Below are 17,548 nucleotides of genomic sequence, written 5' to 3'. Positions count from 1 at the left end.
GATGCTGATGTGTAAACTACGAGCTTAAAGGATCTGTATTTCCGGTAAGAGATTCACTTTCCACAAGGTTATTTCTACTCTATACTTGAAGAAAAATATTATGTATTTTGCGATAAATATTCTAAAGCTTTGTTAGCAGATCAAATAAATCTATGAAACACTGATCCTGACACAACTTATGAGCCATTGCAGGGTTGTCATTCAACAGCAGGAAAAAAAAAAAAAAAGTAAAATACTTTTGCACTTTCAAGTACCAAACTTTTCTTCGGTTCATTGTTTAACAGGCAATTTTTTTTCCCTCGTTATCACTTTCCAAAGTAATGAGCGTTCGCCATCTCTTCTATGAAACGCAGAGAAAATCATAGCTTGAAACAAAAGTACTTTTGTTTCTCCAAAATCGTGTCTATTTTAAGCAGCGATTCGTACGTTTTCGGACTTCATATCTTATGGTGGATTCACATCTTGTGAACAAACGCGAACAAGCCGAATGAGTTAGACCAGTCAAAGTAGTGCTTGAAGCCAGTGTTACAAGCAAGTTCGTGCATGTACAAGGTATTCTATTCGCTAAAGTACTCTATACTACATGGAGGCAGGGTGGCTCAGTGGCAGAGCGTCGGACTTGGGACTGGGGGTCGTGAGTTCGAGCTACGCCAGGTAGCTGCCATGCCGGGAGGAGTAGCGCCTTCCTGTTAGCAGTGTAAAGGCCCAAACTGAAACTTAACAAATTAATCACTGGTCTGGCCGGGAATTGAACTCAGGCCCTCACGCTTCATACGCGCGCACGTTACCACTGAGCCAAAACGAGGATCACCACATTGCCTCTAAGCAACGTGGGCTTTTATATACCCCATTACATCACTCTTTTCTCCCCCTGGTGATTAATTTGGTCAGCTTCGAACACATGTGGTAGCATAGCACACTGGAGGCCACCACTGGGAATGCACACGAACCACACAGACAGCTCACCCCTGGGATGTAAGGCTGCCAACAACTATATCAATGCCTTCAAGGCCTTCGCCTCACATCCCACCGCTGCCACCAATGTAAAGACCCAAACTGAAACTTAACAAATTAATCACTAGTCTGGCCAGGATTTGAATGCAGGCCCTCACTCTTCATATGTGCACATGTTACCACTGAGCCAAAGACAGGATCCTCACATTGCCTCTAAGCAATGCGGCTATATGATCTAATAAGGTCTGGCTTGGGAGAACATTTCCCTTTTCTATACCACATGCTTGGCCTAAAAAGGTATATTTTGTGCATGCACCAACTGTGTGCATGCAGCAGCAGATTCTCACAAACAGCTAAAGACAATCAGTCGTGGCGAGTCAAGTTATAGGGTTAGACCATTTTTAAGACTTTTTTTTTTTAATCAGTCATTGCAGGTCCATTGTGGTGTGGGCAACGTTACTATAATGCAGGCTGAAGATTTTGAGTCGAATTCTAAGTAACATCGAGGTTTCGTAGCACCTCTTCCTTAGCAACTTATTTTGCATAAAGCATCTTCACCTTCCTTTCCGAGCAATTCGTAGCACCTCTTTTTTAGCAACTTATTTTGCATAGTGCAACTGAACCTTCCCTTCTAAGCAAGTTATAGCTTTCATGTCAACCAAGTTTGCATCAGTGACACACAAGAGGATAGTAATGTGGAGTATGCAGTTTAAATCGCTAATGAAGATGTGTTACGAAATCCCCAAAGCCACTAAAGATACTACCCATGATATAGTTTTGGAGCGGCCTGGTTGACACATGGGAGATATCAAGGGAAGGGAAGCATAGACCTCTTTTTATACTTTTTCTTTTTACTTTTCATTTTTTTTTTTTTTCAGCTCTCAGTTGTGTCCTTCAGTAACGAGGGATCCTGCCATGGGACGCCTCACGGGATGGCGGGATACGTAACCTCCTCCACCACGACAAGGTGACTGCCAGGGGAGAGATTTTTTTTTTTTTTTACACAGATTTGAGACAACAAATACTGACTAAAGGAATCAGGAGACTTCAGTCAGTAGAGAATGTGGGGGAACCTCAGTCAGTAAAGGGCTTGGGGGACCTCAGTCAGTAGAGGACATGGGGAACCTCAGTCAGTAAAGGGCTTGGGGGACCTCAGTCAGTAGAGGACGTGGGGGACTTCAGTCAGTAGAGGACGTGGGGAACCTCAGTCAATAGAGGATGTGGGGGACCTCAGTAGAGGACGTGGGGGACGATGTGTAAGTCATTTCATTTCAGACGAGTTTGTCAGCATGGCCGCCTCTGGAAATAACTGTTCCAAAAAACTCTTGTAGGGAACTGTCCACACCCCAAGACTTTTTCGTTTGCCTGCCTGGCCCTTGCCTTTCGCTCCTCCTCCACCACCTTCCTCTTTTCCATCACACATTTCAGTCTCAGCCACCTTTCTCCTCTCCTCCATCAGTTTTCTCTCAAGAGCCTCCAACTGTTTCACATCCTCCCAGTTCTGCCCGCATGCCTTGGCAAGATATATCTGTTCTGCCCTTCTAAGCATCTATGTGTCCCTCTTCCGTTGAGCTGCCTTCCTCCTTTCCTCCCTCCACTTCTCCACTTCTACACTCTTCTGCTTCGCCAGTCTTCTCACCTTCTCCTGCTCCACTTTCCTCTTCCTCCACTTATCTTTCCTTTCCCTACCTGTATTGGGGAATACCTCCCACTCTCAGCCCTCCGCCTCTGCCTCCTCTTTCCTCTTCTTTTGCTCTTTCTGAGTCGTCTGAGATAAGGGTGAGGGTGAAGGTGCAGATGTGGGTGTTGGTGCAGGTGAGGATGTGGATTAGGGTGAAGGAATGGATGTGGGTGAAGGTGAGGATGCAGATGAGGGTGAAGGAGTGGGTGAGGGTGAAGATGAGGTTATGGATGAGGATGGACGAGAGGATGAGGGTGAGGGTAATGGAGTGGGTGGGGCTGTAGGCGCAGGCTTGGCTGCAGGTGCAGTGTTGGCTGTAGGTGCGGGCTTGGCTGCAAGAGCAGGCTTGACTGTGGTGGCAAGTTTGACTGTGGGCGTAGGCTTGGCTGCGGGTGCGGTCTTGGCCAAGGGTGCGGGCTTAGCTGAGGGCGCAGGCATGGATGCAGGTGTGGGCTTGACTGCGGGCTCAGTCTCGGATGCAGGGGCAGCCTTGGGCGAGGACTTGGATGCTGGTGCGGACCTGGACACTGTTGTGGGCTTGGCTGAGGGTGAGGGGTTCGTCGCAGGCATTGGCTTGGATGTAGATGAGAGCTTGACCGCTGGCGTGGGCTTGGCAGCGGGTGTTGCCTTAGCCATGGACGCAGGTTCGGCAGTGGGTGCAGGCTTGGCCATGGGCGTGGGTGCAGGCTTGGATGCGGGTGTGGCCTTGGCCGTGGGAGCGGGTTTGGCTGTGGGCATGGGCTTGGACGCTGGTGCGGGCTTCACTGCGGCACAGGTTTGGACGTGGGTGCAAGCTTGGCTGCTGGTGCGGCCCTGGCTGTGGGTGCAAGGTTGGCCGCGAGTGTGGGCTTGACTGCTGGCACGGCCTTTAGTTATTTCTGTATTTTATATGTCCTTAATTGGTTCACAGTAGTGTTTTGTGCTAGATTGGCTTGAGTACTATATTTGTTAACGACTATGGCTAAGCTGTGGAAGACGTAAGCTGTTTAACTTAACCTAGCCTAACTGTAGCTACTTAATATTTTATCCTCCAGTTGGGAAACAGGAAACGAAATCCTAAGTCTAATAATACCAAGTCGGGTCACTTTCCATGAGGGTGCAGGGAGGCGTGGCTTGTGTTTGACGTCAGTTGGCTTACGTATCAGAAAATGTATAAAAGGGCAGACTCAAATTAAACATTTATAATGTGGGAAAACGAGGAAGGGGAAGTGATGACTCGTTTAACCCTATAATATAGCAGTAGGTTCCCTCACACATTTCAGTCCCCTCACTTCTCCGGACTGAAAAAAGAAATGAAAAAGATTATGATCTGGTGACTGGTGCAAGCATCCACTCACCACCATGGTCAGGAGTCAACTGAACTGGGATTTCGTGCCCTTCGACGTCACTCCGATGCTCCGTCCCCTTCGCCAGCTTGGAGCCGTACATGTTATAAGTGATCCTTAGACGAAATCCACCAGTAGAATTAATTTCTTTTCGAAGATAGACGCCTACCTTACTCCTGAGGGCGGTAGAGATCTACTGAAGAGAAACAGAATTGACAGGAAAAATCATTTACGCTCATAAAAGTAGTTAAAAAGAATTTAAGTAGGTTTGAGTAAATCTTCCATTACGCCAACAGCAAACACTCGTAGGTACGGCTTTAAGGAACGTAATGATAATAACAGGGGGTGGGAATCAGCAGGAAATGGGCATTTACTACCCTAAAGATAGTGGTAAGTCAGAAAAATCCAGAAAACAAACTTGACGATTATGAATTGAATTGGTAAGATCTTTCTGCTCCTTAAAAAGCGTACATTTACCAATTTTTCTTTGAGATTTAATTTTTATTCAGGTACTCGGAATATACGAAAATTAATGCACTTCTTTTGGACATAAGAATGTAATTAAGTTTACATTAAACAACTTCCGTTTTCTTTAACAGTGATCATGGCTGCCTCAGCTGAGAGTGTAAACACGAATAGTGACACTCCCACTTGTCAAAACCAGTCCGAAGAAAATGACAGTGTAAAAGTTCCTTCTTCCACACAGAGGGAACAGTGGCAGACGTATGTTTCGGACAGAAATCCAGTTTCGCACAAGAAAGTCTGGAAAAGTGAGTATAAGACACTTATTTTGGTATCCTTTATTTGTGTCACTTCGATAATTGCTATTTACCCTCTCTATAAATCCAGATTTTACCATTATTTTGATCCAAAATGTTGCTGGTAAATTTTAACAAGTTTCCTATAATAGGTTTGGACGTGAAACTTGTTTTTTTTCTGATAAGTGTGATTCAGTCAGTTCTCATAATGACGTTTCGTCGGAAACAAGCAATTTTTTTATTACCGGTATGACACTATCTTCCATGACGAACTTAAGCCAGATCAGAAAAGTAAGTGAAATTTAAGAAGCCATTTTTGACAGTAACCTATGAAGATCACACTTAACCTAACCTAATCCCATATGATTCCAAACCTTAGCAATATTTTTGGAATATTGTTTTGGGGCAGCACCATCAGGTGCCTTGTTTGCAGGGTGGCAATGTAAACCTGCACCATTATGGGCAACTTGCAATAAAGAGCAGTGTTTCCTTTATGATAAATCAAAAGATCAGTCACTATTTACTTTTCAGGATCCTTTATTTCATTTTTTTTTCTTTTTCACCTTGTTTTTGCCCAGTGTGGATTGAATTGATGTTGCAGGTTCTCAGTAATGTGTTTTTAGATATTAAACTAACCTCATCTGTTCCAAGCATTAATCTGACCCAACCAGGGCCTACTTCAGCCTAGGTTAATATAGCTTGGTTAGGTCAGTACATTAGGCTATATATTACTCCCTGGTAGGTTTTAGGATTTCTCTGCCATGATACGGTACAGGAAAGAGTGAATCCAGCAGGAGTTCAGTGTAGGTAACCCTCATTAGGTGATCTTTCAGTAGCTACAAGAAACCCCCTGGTATCCAAATGTCCAAAATTCAAAGTTTTGTCTATCCGAATTGCCATTTTTATTTTCTCAATAGTTTTTGTTATATGATAGGGTAGCTACTGAATGCCTGTTTATCCAAATCCTCAATGTGAAAAAATACCCCGGCATAAGAGCTTTCCTCTTCTGAATATGGCCCCCTCTCACTACAGCATCCATGCTCCCCCCTTCCTCACTTGCAACATCCATGCCCCCCCCCCCTCTACTTATACCATATAACATATTAACATCTGTGGTTATTTTGTGTGAAGAGGCAAACTAAGCAACATCACTCAAAGGAGTATGGTACGTTTGGTATGAGATTATCATAACTCAGTTGATTAAAAATGTAGATACTCTGTAGGCTATGCACATACAAGAGCACTTAAATATTAAATTGAAAACTTTGTGATGAAAGCTGTGTGGCACATTTGATATTGCAGTTTTGCTGTTAAGTGTTTATTTTTAAAGACTGAAAAGGTACAGAAGAGATGCTCTTCCATCAGAAGCTGATTACAGTATGCTTTTTTCAGTTTCATGCTAACAGGCTTGAAAAAAACTGTTTTGCAGAGGAAAGTAGACAAGACTGAAAGAAACACACAAAAGACAATTTGCTGATATCAAGATAGTGTCCCATTCGTAAGCCCAATTCCATCGAGTTCTGTGTGAAAGTGTGTATGGCAAATGAGTTTCTTCTACATTTGAGTAATTGACCTTGCACTACCTGTAGGTGCCCTTTACAAAAGATGGTTTGACAGAAGATTCCTCACCATTAGTACCTCCAGATAATTCTGTCTATCTATTTATTGCCAGATGCTACAATCCTGTAAGGGGTGGCCATTTGACCCTGAGTTTTTTGTTTTACGGGGAGGGGCACTAACCCTCCACCAACCCACTTGTTGACACGTAGGGAGCACATATGGTTTGGTTATATGGTTACCACCCAGTGTTGTAAATGGTTTCCTAGCTTACAGGAAACCATTTGGCTTGCCACTCAATGTAAAGCCACCTGTAAAGGAAAGAAAAGCAATAAGAAGTGACAGGAAAGATGGGAGAAATAGGGAGAGAGGAGGGTAGGCACAGAAAAAGAATGATAAAGGCTAAGGAAGAAGTAGGCAGCACTACATCAAGTGAGTGGATGATGGTCGCCACCACTCCAGATGATTAGGCTATTGGTATTATAAAATTTTATCACCAGTTAGCTACTTAAGATATTTAAGATTACCCTATGTTCCCTCTGAAAATGTAGGCAGTCATGCCCCACAAATTGAGGACCACTGATTAGGTACATTAGATTGAATATGACAAGGAGTCTGATTGATTACTGGTATGTGTTTGTAAAGTGAAGGATACTTACTATTATGGTATTATTGATACAGTTAGAGAGAGGCTGCCATATATTTGTCCAACCATACAGTTGTGATATCTGTCTAGCTGTGTACATCCAGATGCCACAAACAAATCACCTGCTTCCAGTTATAATTCCTTGTGATGACCTTCCTGTAATTCATTATTGCCTCATTCACTTGATAAGTGAGCATTTGACTATGATATTGTTCTCCACTTGTATGTTACTGGGTTCTCATGGGTCCCAGTCCTGCTCATAGTTAATGATTTTTCTACCACAACCTGTGTGGTAGCCTTGTTCTGTGCAGCAACAGGAGGAGCAGGGACTTGTTTCCTTCAGGCAGGGTCTAGTGAATCAGGTGCCTACAAATTCACTCTGTGAGTAAGCACTAGGTTTGTGGCCTTTCATAAACTTTTTTTTCCCCACTCTGTGCTCTGTCATTACGAGGCACCCTTGAGGAAGAGTTCCCAAGGCAGATGGAGGGAAAGCAAGAGTGAGAAAGCCCCAGATGTCATTTGCTTGAACTTAAACTAGGGCTGTTTGGTGTGTCTAGTGAGATGACCAGAGTGGGATGGACAACATCATACTGTGTGAGGTTTAGCCCACTGATATTTCAGTGAAGTTATCTAAGGGGGAGGGGATTAGATTAGTTCTGTGAGCACTGATTAGTCTGCACTGGGTTGTGCCCTGTAAGGCCAAGCCAGGGATATGGTGTCCATCCAGCCCAGATTCTTATGTGGGCAGCCCAGCTGAACTCGCTGTGGTATAAGGAGAGAGATAAACACAAAGTACTGTATTTGGCTGCTGAAATGAGAATCAGCAGTTGAATTGTGTGTACAGTTCTAGCTCCTACAGAGTGTAAAGAGGAAAATAAAGAAGTTTTATTACAAAATACATCAGACATGGAGTTGAAAAGGGCCCACCTTGAAGCACAATCATGATGGCATGTATGAGGAATAAAAAATCGTAGTCTAACGCTCCCAAAGGGGACAAACTAGTGATATCATGGAATAGTAGGAGAGCCTAATGACTGCAACAGTACTTAAGCTGAGGTAGGAATGTGCTCTTCAGGATCAAGATTACTGAGGAGGAATCTCCTCTTTCCCAAAGGGGTTATATACCATATGTCAAGGAAAGTTATTTTGAATTGGTTTAAATGGGATTACATTAAGTGTCCATTATCCAGGAGGTTGACTGGGCATTTGTTCATGTTTATCAGTCTGTATACAGTAGTTAGAAAAATCTTTTGTATGGGTATTTTTCACAGTGAGAATTTGTGTAAAATATTTCATTTTCAGGCCAAAAATTTTACTTTCCCACACTTCATTTTTGCATGAATAAGTAACTAATGTCTTGAAATGGATTATGTGGTGGCATTTGTACTTTTGTTTTGCTGCCTTCCCTTCTTGTCTCTCCCCCTTCACCTTTATTTTTTTTATGCAGTCCTCTCTGAAATTCAAATCTTGAAACATCTTCCCTGACTTTAGGATACTGTACTATAATAGATATGGGGGTAAAAAACAATGGCGTACAGTACTCCTATTTTAAAATAAGCTCTTTCATCTCGTTCATGCTAAAAACTGTGAGCAATAAAAATATGTACCGTACTGTATATGTTTTTTGTGTTGTTAGACAGAAATGACCAAACTGTGAGAAATTCTGACTTTAAGTTGCAAGCACTTCATCATGTTTTCTTTCCTATCAATAGAAGTACCTGTACAGTATTTTTTTTTTCTTCCATCTTTCCTATCACTTTTTATTACTCTCCTTTTCAGGTAGCTTTACATTCAGTGACAAGCCTAATGGTTTACTGTAAGTCAGGGAACCATTTATAATGCTGGGTGGTAACCATATAACCAACCCATATGTAATTCCTGTGTCACAACAAGTGGGGTGGCAGAAGGTTAGTGCTCCATCCTGTAAAACAGCTAGCTCAAAGACAAATGGACACCCTTTGTGGGATTGTAGTGTTTGGCCATATCGTAAAACCTCAATATAACTTACTTCAGTATGCTGGAATTTTGTTTTTATTGGACTTGAGGAACCTAGCTGCCAGACTGAATTCGTATATACAGTATAAGGAAAAGTCAGATAAAGCCTGAAGTGGTCCGGACTGCATGACCTCAGTCCAGCCTGGGCAGGGGGATGGTGGAGGATGAGGATGTTTGGGTAGGCTGTCGTGACCTTGATGATGGGCATTGGATGGGCACTGGGTGGTTGTGGTGACCTTGACGATGGACGTTGGATGGGCATTGGGTGGTTGTCGTGACCTTGAAGATGGGCACTGGAGTGGGTCAGGATCTTGAGGATGTAGATTGCTGGATGTGAGATGGATAATAAGAAATGAGGCAACAGTGCTAATGAAAAAAGGTGCAGTCCAGACTATCAGATATATTGAAAAAAGTCTGGGTTAGCATGGGGAAGTCCAGATGTCACTTTTATCAGAACTTTGCTTTTTTCGAAATGGCTTGGGCCCCGATTAGTCCGTTATAGTGAAGTTTTACTGTAGATAGATAAACAGATCGACTAAATCCTAATGTTGTAATTCATAGGTTAAATTTTGATGTATGGAGGGGGGGTTGGACACTGTACTTGAAAATTGATAGGGCTCACCTGTAGCATAGACTGAGTGTCTAAAGCTGCATACTCAGAGGCAACACAGTCGATGAGATACTGTGACTACAAAGGGTAATGTGCTGTGGGTGAAGGGTGGGAGAGGAGGGAAGCACCTGGAGCTTTGGTCTTTACTATGGTCCTGTTGTGTGTGTAAAGTAGCAAAACTGGTGGTGGTTTGATTAACGTACTGAGATACAGCCTCCATAAATCTGTGGAGCATGGGAGGTGGGGGAATGGGTGAGGGGATTGTTCATACACACGAAATTTGATGTAGCTATGGGGGTAATAGCTACTGGCTTGGAACAAAGGAGGATTTAGAAAGGGTGTTTGACTTTCAGTTATTTTCTTCTTTGATGCACTGTTTTTATGATATGCCCATCAGAGAAGCTTTTACCCTGGTCCTGTTTTGGGTATAAGGTTACACAGCAAAAGGTAGTCAGCTATTTAAGTAGCTATGGCATCCACAGGCTGATACACTGAGGGCAAGGGGAAGGGGTGGACCTGTTGCCTTCAAAATATATAGAACTGCCCTTTGTCATAGACTTGTTTTCTGTGTAAAGCAGCACAACTGCTCTTATGGTTACTACGTCATCCACAAACTGTAATATACTGCATTGTGGTGCAAAGGAAGGGGGAGGGTTTACCTTGAACCTTGAAAATTGATAAACTTTACTGTAACCATAGGCATACAGTTTGTAATATTGCACAGTGAAAGGCAGCTCGGTTACTGAATTGTGGCATCCATGAACTATGATGCAAACAGGGGCTGAATGGGTGGGTTGGGGGGTGAACCTAGAACTTTGAAAAATTTATAGTATTCACCTTAGCCACAGTCTTGTAATTTTTTTTTTTTTTCTTAATGCAAGGAAGAAGGAACCAAAGGCCAGTTGGACATCAAAAGAGGCTCAGTTATAAACATGTGGCTTCCACTGCTGATACTTTGGGGAGAGGGGGAGTGGCTGGTGGGGAGGGGACACTAAAACCTTGAAATCTGATACTGGAGAGAGAGAGAGAGAGAGAGAGAGTGTGTGTGTGTGTGTGTGTGTGTGTGTGTGTGTGTGTGTGTACATAAATAAATAAGGAAGGAAAGTTGCCAAACATAAGGTGGCCTGGTTACTAAGATATAGGATAAATTTTGATGCACCATGAAAGGTTAGAGGGAGGGGGATCTGGAACCTTGAAAATCAATAAATAGATATCGGTATTTGTCATAACCATGGACCTATTATGTTTTTAAAGTTGGGGAACAAAAGATGGCTTGGTACTGAGGTATGGTGTCCACAAACTAATGTGCTGGGATGAGAAGGGGGACATAGAGCCAAGAAGGGTGATAGGCTTCACCTTTACCATAGGCTTGTTTTGTGTGAAGGTTGCACAGTATGACTTGGCTTCAAAGGTATGACATCCACAAAATGGTGTGTTGTTGGAGTGGGGAGAATCAGAGCCTTGAAATGTTGTAGGTTCAATGTGTATGTGTGAAAATTTGCAAACACAGTAGCCTGGTTTTTGAGATACAATGTGCAGAAGCTGTGAGGCATTAGGGGAGGGGGGCAGATGAAGAATATTGATAATCCATAGGCTTTATCTGTACTGTAGGCCTATTTTATGTGTAGAGTTGCACAAACAAAAGGTGGCCCAGCTACTGAGGTATGGAGTCCACAAGTTGTGATGAGTGACAGTGGGTCCATCATAGCCACTGGGACTGGCAGCATGCCTACACCAGGGGATGCAGTAATGAAGCACTTGATGGAAGTAAGGAAAAGCTCCTCATACAGCCATACAGTCAGTTACACACAAGGTGAAAATCAAGGGTCCTTCTCAAGTACTGTATTTAAAAAATATCGTATATATATAAATATGTTCAAAACATGTATCAAAATACTGTATGGAAATTACAAAGGCTGGTTAACCAAGTAAGGAATAAGAACACCTGTAAATGCAGAAATGGGAGTTTTAAAAAAGGATGGCAAATGGAAGTACAGTACACAACTTCAGGAGTGGAAACATGGACTGTAACAAGGTCTTTGTAACATAATGGTGCTCAAATAGGGACTGAAAGAATTATGTTTGGTGTTATGGAAATCATATTATCATATTGTATTGTTTACAAAGGCTCCAACATGCTTGCATGCGTTGGCCTTTGTCACCTAAAGGCAGCTTTCCACACTGTTCGCTTTCTGGCAGCCTCACTACTGGTGAGGGAAACAGAGAAAAATATAAAATATATTCACTACAATAAAAAAGCAGAAGTTGATGTTGACAGGTTATGTCCTTTGTAGAATAGAAAGCATATGAACAACCAGGCTAGCTGAGTGGCAGTCTTGAGATGGAATGAGAGGAAGAGCCAGAGAGAATAATGGTGATATTTGCTGGACCAAATTGGAACAGGATAACAAGTAGATCAGAGTAGACTGATTGAAGCTGTTGCAATTGCTGATGATGACTAATCTTTTCTACACTCAACTAGCTCCTTCAGTCACAGTCTTGCTGTTTAAGTAGTTCCATCACTCAATGCCGGTGGGTCATCTTAAGAAGGGATATCTGTGGCACTATAGCATTGGATGGGGTGGATTGGGAGGTCTTCAGGCAGTACTGTGACTCTTCCTGGAATGACCATTATTTTCCTGGCAGGGAACCTTCTGGTTGTGCAGAGCCTCCTAAGGGGGTTATCCTCTGCAGTGTGAATGTATTACTGTACTTCTTTTTCTTCCCATCTGACAAATGCCAGAAAACCTTGGTATCAGCGATAACAAAGTTGCTTTCATATGGTGTCATCCCCATCGTACCTCCAAATCATGTCCATTGATGTGTTTCTGTTCATATTTCTTCTAAGTCTGTTCCTTATGTAACTGAAATAAAAAACAGGCATTTGCCTACCTATAAACCCATTTTTCTGTTGTTACTGAGAGATGGAGACACCTACTAGGAAGGAGGGTCAGACCCTACTCAGTTAAGTCAGGGAGAAGACATTATCAACCAGGGAGGTTGAAGCAAGTGGATGAACAAAACTGCACTTTGCCATGAAAAATAGAGAACCTTTCCCTGGATTTCTGTTGGAATGTGTGAGTAAGCATATGGTAATTCATTAAAGGAAAGAGATTAAGTACACCCTCCAAGCAAGTCAGGGATAGGGAACTATAGAAAGTGCTCCTAGTCTTCAAGTGCAGAATAGCTATCATTTTTTTCCAAGGTTGCTTCAGTGAATGGAGAAGAGCTAGTGAAAATGAAAATCCTAAGTTGAGGGGGGGCAGGGTCTGAGAATAAGAAAATGAAAAGGATGTGTGTAACTTTATGACATGTCACCTATCATAAAGTTTAATACCTATAATATCTGAAGAAAGTTCTGGGCTTGGTCCAAAATATTCCTTTGGGTTCCCAGGGCACAGTGAGTCAAAGTGTAGATGTTGAATCAGAGGGTGTGATGAACCAGTATGGGTGTGGGGAGTATGTGGGTTTTGTGTTTGGTGAGTCAGTGAGAGGCTGGTCAGTATGGGAATATGGTTTTGGTGAATCAGTGTGTGTGTGTGTGTGGGTGGGTGGGTGGGTGGTGAGTTAGTGAGTGGGCTTGGTGACTCAGTGAGTATTGGTTGTAAATTAGCGAGTGTGGGTGTAGAAAGTCAGTTTGTGTGTGTGTGTGTGTGTGTGTGTGGTGAGTTAGTGAGTGTGGGTTTGGTGACTCGGTGAGTATCAGTTGTAAGTCATTGAGTGTGGGTGTAGAAAGTCAATGTGTGTGTGTGTGTGTGTGTGTGTGTGTGTGTGTGTGTGTGTGTGCAGGCATGAGTCAAGCTCGTACTGTTCCGTGTATTAAACCGTTTTTATCATACATATCCTTAAATTTATGAATAGTTTTGGCACACACTATTTCATTCGGCAGTGCATTCCACTGATCAGTTGCCCTGTTTGGGAAACTGAAATTCAGTATGACTTTGTCATCTCCCTTTTTATGCAGGTTTTTGCAGTGTCCTCTTGCTGATGCCTCACCGTAGATTATATACTCATTGATGTCCATTTTCTCTTTTCTTGAGATGCATTTATATAATGTAATCATTTCTCCTCTTTTGCCATCTCTTGTAATGTTGGCAGGTTCAGTTTTTCTGGTCTTTCTTCATAGCGTAGATCCTCTAAGCTTGGTACCCATCTTGTAGCAGCCCTTTGTACTTTTTCAGTCTTGATCTGTGTGTTTTTTGAGATGAGGATTCCAGACTACTGATGCATATTCGGATATTCCAGGGTTGGTCTGATGAATGATGTTATTACCTTTCTCAGCATGTTTTCATTTATATATGTGAATGCTGTTCTCATTAGCAAGCAGTGTATACATGTTCCGTATACCTTCTCATTTGTGTGTTCTTACCTACCTAATTGTTCTTACCTAATTGTATCTTTACAGGAATGAGTCAAGCTCGTACTGTCCCGTGTCTTAAACCATATTTATCGTACATATCCTTAAATTTGTGAATTGTTTTGGCACACACTATTTCATTCGGTAGTGCATTCCATTGATCAATTGCTCTGTTTGGGAAACTGAATTTCCTTACGTCTTTATCACCTCTCTTCTTATGCAGTTTTTTGCAGTGTCCTCTTGCTGATGCTTCTCCATATGTTAAGTAATCATTTATGTCTATTTTCTCCTTTCCTGATATGCACTTATATAGCATTATCATGTCACCTCTTTTCCTTCTCTCCTGTAGTGTTGGTAGATTCAGTTTATTTAGTCTTTCTTCATAGCTTAGGTCCCTTAAGCTTGGTATCCATCTTGTAGCGGCCCTTTGAACTTTTTCAATCTTGTCTATATGCTTTTTGAGATGAGGACTCCAGACTACTGATGCATATTCCAGGGTTGGTCTAATGAATGATGTTATTATCCTTTTTAGCATGTCTTCATTTATGTATGTGAATGCTATTCTCATATTTGCAAGCAGTGTATACATGTTCCGTACCTTCTCGCTGATGTGGTCAGCCGGAGATAGTCTGTTATTGATAATCACACCTAGGTCTTTCTCTCTTTCTGATGTGTATAGGGTTTTATTTCCTAACTTATAATCCCAATCAGGTCTTTTTCCACTTTTACCAAACTTGATTACATGACACTTGTCCACATTGAATTCCATTTGCCATGTACTACTCCATTCATGAAGTTTATTTAATTCTTCTTGTAGCTCCCTACAAGAGTCTGTGCTAGTAATTCTCCTTTGTATTTTTGCATCATCTGCAAACATATTCAGATAGCTCTCATTTCCAGTGTTACTGTTTATATCATTTATGTACACTAAAAACATGATTGGTGCCAGCACCGAACCCTGTGGTACTCCACTAGTCACTTCTTTCCATGATGAGTAGTTTCCTCTTAGTACTGTCCTCATTTCTCTTTTCATGAGAAAGTCTTGCATCCAACAAAACAGTTTGCCTCGAATTCCTCCTTGATGGTACAGCTTCCATAAAAGTCTCTGGTGTGGTACTGTGTCAAAAGCTTTCTTGAAATCTAAATAGATACTGTCCACCCATCCTTCCCTTTCCTGTATTGTGTTTGTTACTCTGTCATAGTAGCTCAACAGATTAGTAACACATGATTTTCCTTTTCTGAAACCAAACTGTCTTTCTGTTATCATACTGTGTTTTTCTAGATGATTTACCCAAGCTTTTCTTATAAGTTTTTCTAATACCTTGCTTACAACACTAGTCAGTGATACTGGTCGGTAGTTGAGAGGATTTTGTCTATTTCCTTTCTTGAATAAGGGGACTATATTTGCTTTTTTCCAAATATCAGGTAGTTTCCCTTGACTCAAAGATTTCTTGAAAATTAAAAATAATGGTTTACTTAACTCATTTGCACATTCTCGTAACACCCAACATGAAATTTCATCAGGACCACTTGCTTTTCCTCTGTCTAATCTACTTAACTCCTCTTGTATTACTTTTTCTGCTATTTGTATATCTGGTAGTATGTGTGGACATGCGTGTTCCACATAGTCTCTCTCAAAATTTTTTTCTTCTGTAAAAACTAATTGGAAATTCTTATTTAGTGCTTCACAAATATCTTTCTCTTGTGTATAAGTGATTCCCTCGTCCGTGATGGATTGTATTATATCTTTTACTTTGGTTTTGCTTCTGATATAGCTGTAAAACAGCTTTGGTTGATCACTACTTTTATTTATTATATCCTCCTCAAACTGTTTTTGGGCTTCCCTCCTTATTCTTGTATAGTCGTTTCTTGCCTGTTTGTAATTATTATATGCCCTTTCACTATTGTGTCTTCTGTATCTATTCCACAACAAATCTCTTCTTTCTTTAGATTTTTTACATTCTGTATTGAACCATTTCTGTATTTTCTTATCTGCTTCTTTGTGCTGTGGGATGTAATTCTGGACTCCTATTTCATAAAATTCACAAAATTTTTTATATACAGCATTTAAATCTTGTCCTCTAAGCTCATTTTCCCAATCAACTTCTAAGAAATACTTCTTTAGGTCTTGATAATTTCCCTTTTTATAGTTTAGTCTCTTTTTGTAACTGTCAGTGCTGTTTACTATGTCATATGCTATCCTGAAGTTATAAGTGTGTGTGTGTGTGTGTGTGTGTGTGTGTGTGTGTGTGTGATGAGTTAAGGAGTGAGGTGTAGTGAGTCATTGGATGTGGTAGGTGTGTGTAGTGAGTCACTGTGGGTGTGGTGAGTCAGTGATTGTGGAAGTGGTGACTCTGAGTAGGAAATGATAGTCAGTGTGGGTAGTATATGTGATGCGTCACAGTGGGTGTGGTGAGTCAGTGTGTGGTGAGTTGGTATGCGTGGGGTGAGTCAGTGAGTATGAATGTAATAAGTCAGTGTCTGTGGATGTGGTGAGTCAGTGAGTATGAATGTAATGAGTCAGTGTCTGTGGATGTGGTGAGTCAGTTAGTATGGTTTTGGCAGGCCTGTATGAGTGTGGTGACTCTGAGTTTTGTTTTCAGGTTGGGAATAATGAGCCATTGGGTGAATTTTGTGAGTCAGTTAGTGAAGGTAAATGATTTAATGAGTGAGTTTTGAGAGTCATTATCCCTGCGGTGGCTGAGTGGTTAGCATCTCTGGCTGCGAAGCTGACGGGCCGTTAGTGCCAGGGTTCAGTTCCTGGTGCGGGCAACTTGGGTCGCTTGACTCAGGTGTCCTTCCACTCTTTGTGGGTTGTTAGGTAAAATGAGTACCTAGGGTAACACCCTGGGGGGGCAACTGTGGTGACCTGGATGATCAGGGGCTTTGTATCCCAGGTTATTGGGTGAATAACCCACTACAGGCTCAAAGGCCTGTGTTACAGAGACGAGCACCACGCCTAAGCACCTCTTGGTGTATGCTCCCATCTTTACCTTTTCATTTTTGTGAGTCATACGGGAATGCAAGTAAGTGAGTGAGGAATACAAGTATGTGAGTGCGTTTGAGTCAGTGTGTGGGGACGAATGGATGAGTGCGTTATGAGTCAGTGTGTGGGGACGAATGGATGAGTCATGAGTCACTGTGTGGGGATAATGAGTCAGTGTATGGGGATAATGAGTGAGTTTGAGTTAATGAGTGGGGATAATTAGTCAGTGAGTGAGTTGTAAGTGGGGAAAATGAGTGGATAAGTGAGTTTTGTGAGGAGTGGGGATGAGTGGGTGAATGAGTGTGATGCTTCAGTGTATGGAGCGGACGTATCCAGATTTTGGCGAGGATTTACAAAATGGAGTGGCCAAGGCTGCTTTAGGATGGCCCACAGTAAACCATTCGGGGGGTTTGGAAGGTTTACCCTGGAAATTTGGGGTAGCCACGTATATTTCAGGGGTAATCAGTGCCACCCCTCTGTTCACGTCACTGGTTTGGTGTTGTCAGTAAATGCAAATGTAGTGAGTCGGTGTGTGGGTGTGGTTAGTGGCGGATTTAGGGGTGGGCAAAGTGTGCGACTCCACAAGCCCTGCGCATTCTTAGAGTTCCCTAACCTGTATTGCTTCGTTGACGAACAAGATATGCAGAGATACTTAGATTTATTAAGGCTTATTTATGTT

Source organism: Coenobita brevimanus, chromosome 54 (assembly GCF_032717465.1).
Source record: "Coenobita brevimanus isolate Jiangsu-jjx chromosome 54, ASM3271746v2, whole genome shotgun sequence".
Classification (NCBI taxonomy): Eukaryota; Metazoa; Arthropoda; class Malacostraca; order Decapoda; family Coenobitidae; genus Coenobita; species Coenobita brevimanus.
Note: the sequence above shows the minus strand (reverse complement) of the source record.